We start from the raw sequence: 7,899 nt of genomic DNA, 5'->3' as shown, positions 1-7,899 counted from the left end.
GGGCCCGGCTGTAGCCCGATGGGGTGTCCGTGCCTGCCACCCGCGCCCCCGCCACGGTTGGCAGCCACAGCTCAGCCCTGGCTGCACCGCGCACTGGAGTTGCACCCTTGCATCGCGAGGAGGAGCTGGCGCGTGTTGGAGTGAATCGCTCTGGCTGGTCGTTGCTCCTCCTGACTGATAGACACAGGCTTAGTCACTCCTGGTTGGGGTTTTGACACTTCAAACGCTGCGAGGCCGGCCTCTGGAGCCGCTTTTGTTGGAAAACAGGCCCACATGGCTCCTGGAGCCTGGAAGGAGCGGGTTAGGTGTGGGAAGAGCAGGGTACTAATTATATCATCGTTCCTTCCACCGGATTGGTAGGTGGAGAGAGAGAGAGAGAGAGAGAGAGAGAGAGAGAAATCCTGCTGACGTTCCTCTCCAGTTGCTGTTGAAAATGGCAGGTTGCTTCAAAGGATTAACCACAAGGAAGAGGAAAAACAGTGCAGGGAGCTGCTTAAGGCACATGAAGAAACCTGTTCGCGGTGGCCCAGGAGATGCATGCATTGCCAGACTTAAATGTTTGCAGGCGAACACTGCTGCCTCTTTTCTCCCCGGGGATTTCCAGAGAAAGGGGGCGCCCGCCAGAAAGGCCTTCCCCTCCGGATCCCGCTCCTCTCCTCGCTGGGGAGGCAGCCGGGGACGGCGTGGGCTTGCTCACTCCCGTCCCTGCTGTCGCACCTCTCTCGGGACCTGTCCCCTTTGGTCCCTCTCCACGGAAACACATTGCCTCACCCCAGAACGTGTGCCACGTTCTAGCACGTGGCCTGGCCCCGGGGGTGGGAGAGGTGTGTGTGGGGGGGTGCATTGCCCAAAGCCGATAAGGCCTAGTCTTCGTCCTGCAGGGAGGTGAGCCACTGAGCACCCCAAAGAGCTGGCCCCACCAGGCAGAGCCGGAAACATCACAGAAGGAGGCGTTAGAGCCGTGGCCTCATTATGCACATTTACCTACGAGCAGCACTATTACCCTCAAGGGAAAGCCCAGGGGAGGGACAGGGAGATGCGAATTCTGCCCAAAGAGGTGCCAAGGAAGGGTTTCTGTAGTAGAACAAAGCTTAGCTTTTCTTCTCCGCATGCAGAGCAGTTCCTTTTTATTCTACACCCCCCCCCCACCACCACCACCGTTTAATGTCGAAACCGAGGGGATGTAACTTCCCTAATGCAGTGCCTTCAGGAACATGAAAAGGCTGGTTTTATGGCGGCCCTGGGCCATAAAAGGATCCGGGATCAAGGGGGTTAAGGCCGCGGGCGCTGGACCCAGGGCAGCGATTCCTTATATTGTACGGAGTCTTTCCTGCTGCCTGGCCTTTCATGTCGCTCAGAGCGGCTCTATCATGTGTGCTAAGTAAACACAGCTTTGTTTTCGTCTCCCACCCCCGCCCTCCCTCCCCTCCCTCCTTCCCTCCCTCCCTGCCAGCACAGCGGGGCTGGACGCCTTCCAATGCCTTCTGCAGCGGGCACCGCCTCCTCGCCTCCCCCCTCAGCACAGAACCGGGGTTTCTGGGGTGAGGCAATGCGTCTGCAATTCGCACAGACAAGGCCGTAATTGTGATTGTAGCTCATCATGTGATGGCTTATGAAAGAGGAAGTGGGTATGGTTGAGTCACGTAGGTTCTGCCCTCCTGCTCGAGGCCCCAGGCCTGGCAGGAGAGAATCCTGGTCATGTTTGCCATTCACAGTCAAGGTTGCCAGGGCGGCTGCAGCGAGCGAGCAAGCTCCCACCCGGTCCGGTCCTGCGCGGACAGGCAGGCCGAGGCCCCCGCGCAGGGTGGCGGGGGCAGAGGGTGGAGACGGGCTTTTTACCCAGAAGGCTGAAACGCTGCGACTTGACTTAAGCACTAAAGGAAATATCCTGCTGGGAGTCTAAGCAACAGCCCTTGCCAGCTCTGGTTTCTAAGATTTAAAAGCATGCAAACAGAAATCAGGGTGTACAAACAAAAGGAAAGCCATGCGGTGTGATCCCGACCAAGCAGAAGTCAGGGAAGTGACGGGAAGGGTAACCCAGAGGGAGTAGCAAGCAGCTCAAAGGCAGGAACAGATCTGACAGCCACACTCCGGTTTCCATGGGCTTCCCCTGTGTGAGCATTAGACGCCCAAGATCCAAACCTGCCTGGCCCAGCCGGTGTGGCTCAGTGGTTGAGCGTCGACCTAGGAACCAGGAGGTCACGGTTCCATTCCCAATCAGGGCACATACCCGGGTTGCGGGCTCGATCCCCAGTGTGGGACGTGCAGGAGGCAGCCGATCCATGATTCTCTCTCATCTTTGATGTTTGTCTCTCCCTTCCTCTCTGAAATCAATAAAAACAAAAATAAAAATTTAAAAAAGATATGAGAGCCTTCTTCTAAGGAATAGCGGCGTTTTATGAGACAATGCCACTGTTTTGTCAAATTGCAAATATACTGTTTTAGAAATACTTTCCCTTGTTTGACCTCTCCCCGTAGCCTGCCTCCCCTGCACACAGAAAGTATTGGAATATTAAAAAAAATTTTTTTTAAATCCTGACCCGAAGATATTTTTCCATTAATTTTTAGAGAGAGTGGAAGAAAGAGGGAAAGACAGAGAGAAACATCGATGTGAGAGAAACACATTGATGGGTTGCCTCCTGCACGTGCACCGACAAGGGCCCCAGGCCGGGGAGGAGCCTGCAACGGAGGTGCATGCCTTTGGCCGGAATCAAACCTGGGACCGTTCAGTCCCCAGACGACGCTCTACCCACTGAGCCACACCGGCTAGGGCTGCATGGGGATATTAAAGAGACGTGTGTATGTGGAGCAGATAAACGCTCTGGGGAGGGTCTAAGAATCAGGCCAAACAAAATCACAGGAGCGCTCACCATCCACATTTACACACGGAAGCCGCTTGATCGTCACCAGCCTCCGTGGGCCCAGGACTCCGTGGGAGGAAAACCTGGGGTCTCGATGTAGGTGACCTGCTTTTCTGTGTCAGAACCTACAGAGCGGAGTGAGAACTACAGACAAAGGAGAGATTGAGGTCACACAGTCGCTCGGCCTGCAGGGAGGTTTGCCGGAGACCTGGAAGGGGCTCAACAGCCATCCGACGCCAGAAGCCGCCCTCCCTCCCTGCCTTTTTGGAAAGAGCTGCCGAAATGCACTTTTCTGGCAGAATATCTGCATGAGGGTTTAGCTTCTATTTACGACGCTCACTACACTCCTTCCAAAGGAAGAAAGAGGCTGACAAAACAGTGGACGGACTTCCCGGAGATTGTTGGAGAATATTAAGATGCGAAACCTTCTCTCATCAGCTTACTTAAACATGTAACTTTCCTACACACACGTTCACTAGCAAGGGAAAAATGAGAAGACGTTACAGTTCTAAAAGGTTAAGGATCACGGGACGCCTTGGTTTATTTAATTTTATCTTTCATATGGGCATTCCCCAAAAGATATTTCAAGCGTATCTTCTATCATCTGGTCACCCTTTTAAAACTGAGGGATTAAAAGATGAGTGATTTGCCCACACGGCGGGGGTCAGAACTGCAATCCAGGTGTGAGCACCGCTGTCCTACACTGTGGTCTAGACCAGTGATGGCGAACCTTTTGAGCTCGGCGTGTCAGCATTTTGAAAAACCCTAACTTAACTCTGGTGCCGTGTCACATAGAGAAATTTTTTGATCTTTGCAACCATAGTAAAACAAAGACTTATATTTTTGATATTTATTTTATCTATTTAAATGCCATTTAACAAAGAAAAATCAACCCAAAAAATGAGTTCGCGTGTCACCTCTGACACGCGTGTCATAGGTTCGCCATCACTGGTATAGGTGATCTATATACTAGCATGTGATATGTATGTAATATATATGCAACGGGCAAAGATTCGATGTACTGTGCACAGGCCTTTCGGATGACGTAGGCGGGTCTCACTGAGTTGAAGAAGAAAAACAGTCGTTCCGGATGCTGACAGGCCCTGGGCCGAGCGGGTCAGCAGGGTCTGGAGACTCGTTTTGAGGTGTTTGGGGTTTTCTGACCCAGCTTCACGCTTCACCGCGGTGCAGCTTCTTGGCTGGCTCTACACCGAATTTCTAAAGGATGCGGTGAGAGCAAGTTCGAGGAATTCTGATGTTTTGAAATGTGTTGTGACTTGGTTAATCTAGTGAAATGTCATGTGCATCACCTTCTCTATCTGACTTTTGTTTATTTGGGTCCGATTATGGAAAAAACAACAACCTCAGGTTTGTTCGATTCTATGTTTTTCAAAAATGGTGGTGGTGGGAAGCACTTGTGTGATGTGGTTTCATTTCCACTATTCTTGAAAAATCAAAAAAAGAGCTATACGCTTTACTTTTCATGTAAATGTTACTCAGTGTATATTTTATCTATCTAGTATATTTTTATTGATTTCAGAGCGGAAGGGAGAGGGAGAGAGAGAGAAACATCAATGATGAGAGAGAATCATGGACCGGCTGCCTCCTGCACGCCCCACACTGGGGATGGAGCCCGCAGCCCGGGGCATGTGCCGTGACCGGGAATCGAACCTGGTTCATGGATCGACGCTCAACCACTGAGCCACGCACGCCGGCCGGGCACTAGGTGTTTTATAAAACGAGCGTCCCGGAGCCAGAATTCCAGCGGCTGGGAGGCAGGCAGCCCCTCTCCGCTGTGGCAGGAGACATTCCTGGGAAAGCCGGGAATGCCGAGCCCTCGGCCCGAGGGACGCAGGTCAGGACTTGCCGCTTTGGGAGTCCGTCCAGCGGTTTGGGCTCAGGAGTCGACATTCCGAGCTTTTGACATGGTTTTCTGTTGGCAGATGACCTCGTGATTATGTTCATGTGGTAGGTGTGCCGGCCAACCTCTCTGGTTCCGAGGAATTTTTTTAAAAAAAAGACACGAGACCCACCTCTGCCAAGTGCCCGTGTTTCGGCATAAAGTGACGGGTGCTGGGCCTGTGGGGTCCGACCTAGGAGCCCTGTCGAGGTTCCCGCAGACGTCTGTCCAGAGGCAGCCACGTCGGGGCGAATGTGTCCTTCTCCAGGGCTCATTCCCGCCGCCGCCGCTGCTGCTGCTGCTTTTATTTTCATTCCTGCGTCTTATGGTGTCGCCATGTTGAGGAATGAAAAATTACAGTCATTGCAAAAAAAAATGTCCACGTCTCAGGAGCTGTCATTTCCCCAGGAAAACTGAATGGTCATTTCCATTTTTATTTTATTTTTTTGGACAAAGGATGGAAATGGATTAAGGGACAAATACATGGATAGACACGTGGATGGGGTTTCCTTGTCCTGACTGAGATGCAGTGTTCCCATCAGGCAGGAGAGAAGTGAGGTGCCAGCCAGCTGTCACACTCCACAGAGCACCTGTTTTATTTTATTTTTTTTCATATATATATTTTAAATATGTTTATTGATTCAGCAAGGAAGGGAGAGGGAGAGAGAGATAGAAACATCAACGATGAGAGAGAATCATTGATGGGCTGCCTCCTGCATGCCGCCCACTGGGAATCGAGCTCGCAACCAACATCAACGATGATGACCGGAATCAAACCTGGGACCTTCCAGTTTGCAGGCCGATGCTCTATCCACTGAGCCAAACCGGCGAGGGCAATTTTTTTCATATATATTTTTTAAATATGTTTATTGATTCAGCAAGGAAGGGAGAGGGAGAGAGACAGAGAGAGAAACATCCATGATGAGAGAGAACCACGGATCGGCTGCCTCCTGCACGCCCCGCAGTGGGGATGGAGCCCGCAACCCAGGCACGTGCCCTTGACCGGGAATCGAACATGAAACCTTCAGTCCACACGCAGGCTGACGCTCTATCCACTGGCCAAAACCGGCCAGCAGAGTCCCTGTTTGAGGTAGTTGTGATTCATGGCTTGGAACATTGCACTAAATTAGTAGACTGTACAGTGCGGGGCTGGCTAGATTAACAGTCCATGCTGTGCTCCTACCCCCGACCACTGAGAGTTCACGCAAAGGTCGCCGACTCAGACCCCTGCCAACACCGGCCTTCGAGTAGCCCACATGTTAGCAGATGTTTTGCTCGCTCTTGAACACCGCAGGATTCTCCACATGCCCCCGAGCAGGGAGGCAGGCTCTTGGGCGATGGTTAAAAAGGAGAGGTCTCATCTCCCTTCACTTTGTGGGAATGGTTTTTTATGTGTCTGTTTTATGGGGAAATTTCCCAGGGACGTCTATACCGCGAGGAGCTAGGGAGACACACAGGACCGGCAAAACAGGGCCGGAGTTCTTCTCAGATATTTCACCTTGCAGACCACGAGGACAACTTGTAAAATCCTTTCTTTTTTTTTTTTTTATGCTTCTATTATGGCACATAAATGATGACATTTTAGGAGAGGCCAATAAAACCAGCACCAGGGGAAGAAAGTCCGTTGCTCTCTTTCAGCTTTCCCTCGGCGGTGTCATTTAACCAGTTCGATGGCAGCGTTTCAACACCTCCAACGGGGCGCCGTTGTTTACGAAGTAAGAACAGTAATCTCCGTGCAGAAGGCAGGATCCCCAACCGGGGACGCAGGTTGTGTGATTACACACACACACGGGCGAAGTCTAAGGTCAGGAGGACCTAACCATTAACCAGAAATACGATCTGTCCCTGTCGCTGACTGGGTAACCTGCCCGATATAGGCCACTTGCATTTTCTGTGAGGGTTGGGAGGTATATTATCAACCTCAGAGCCGTTCCATCCTCAGCTCAGGAATATTCTAATTAGATGCCTGTTGACGCATTTGGTGAAAGCAACAAACCAGGAAGAAAGCGAAAATTTCCTCCTAAGGTGGCTTTCTGCTGTCGATTGTGAGAAATACTTTACCAATTCAGACTGCACAGTCTCATACCTGCCCCTGAATATCACTGCTCTCCCCAAACTTACACTGTCCACATTTGGGGTTGTATACTGCTGGTCTGAGTTGTTCTAAGATCTCTCTCTCTCTTAAATGTATTTTTATTGATTTCAGAGAGGAAGGAAGAGGGAGAGAGAGAGAGAAACATCAAGGATGAGAGAGAATCATGGATCGGCTGCCTCCTGCACGCCCCACACTGGGAATGGAGTCCACAACTCGGGCATGTGCCCTGACCGGGAATCGAACCGTGACCTCCTGGTTGATAGGTCTATACTCAACCACTGAGCCACGCCGGCCGGGCAGACCTCTCTACACTATCCCAGGCATCGCTTTTCCCTTGCAGGTTTTGTTGTGTGAAGGTGATCAGAAGGGATTTGGGCACAACAGCCAATGGGGACAGCTGGGGACAGGAGTGGGGAGGTGGACGGGAAGTTGGGGGTGAGGGGCAGTGGGAAGAATATAGTCAAAGACTTCCCAGTAGGAAATGGGGGCGCCGTTAACATCTGCAAGTGGACTCTGTCTCAATTGTAGATCCAATACAATCGTATCAGTAAGGGAAGAGCTTTGCACGTCCAGCCAAAGCCTTGGGAGGGTTTTCCAAGGAGAATTTACCCTGCTCTGTTCCAGTCAGGACTTTAGGAGACGAGGAACTGAATTCTAAATTCACCCATAGGAAGCCCAGCCGGTGTGGCTCAGTGGTTGAGCGTCGACCTAGGAACCAGGAGGTCACGGTTCAATTCCCTGTCAGGGCACGTGCTCGGGTTGGGGGCTCGATTCCCAGTGTGGGGCCTGTGCAGGAGGCAGCCGGTCCATGATTCTCTCTCATCATGGATGTTTCTCTCTCCCTCTCCTTTCCTCTCTGATATCAATAAAAATATATTAAAAAGGCAATAAACCCACCCAAAGGGAAATGACCCACAGGGCAGCCACCAAGTCTGATCACAGAGCACCAACGACCGAGTTAGAATCCGGAAGCGTGGACCTTGGCCCCCGGCGCGCACTCTCCAGGGCAGCAGAGGGTGGTGACCCCAGCCGCCCGCCTCGTC

Source organism: Myotis brandtii, unplaced genomic scaffold, assembly GCF_000412655.1.
Source record: "Myotis brandtii unplaced genomic scaffold, ASM41265v1 scaffold679, whole genome shotgun sequence".
In the NCBI taxonomy this organism is placed as follows: Eukaryota; Metazoa; Chordata; class Mammalia; order Chiroptera; family Vespertilionidae; genus Myotis; species Myotis brandtii.
This window is presented reverse-complemented; position numbering follows the sequence as displayed.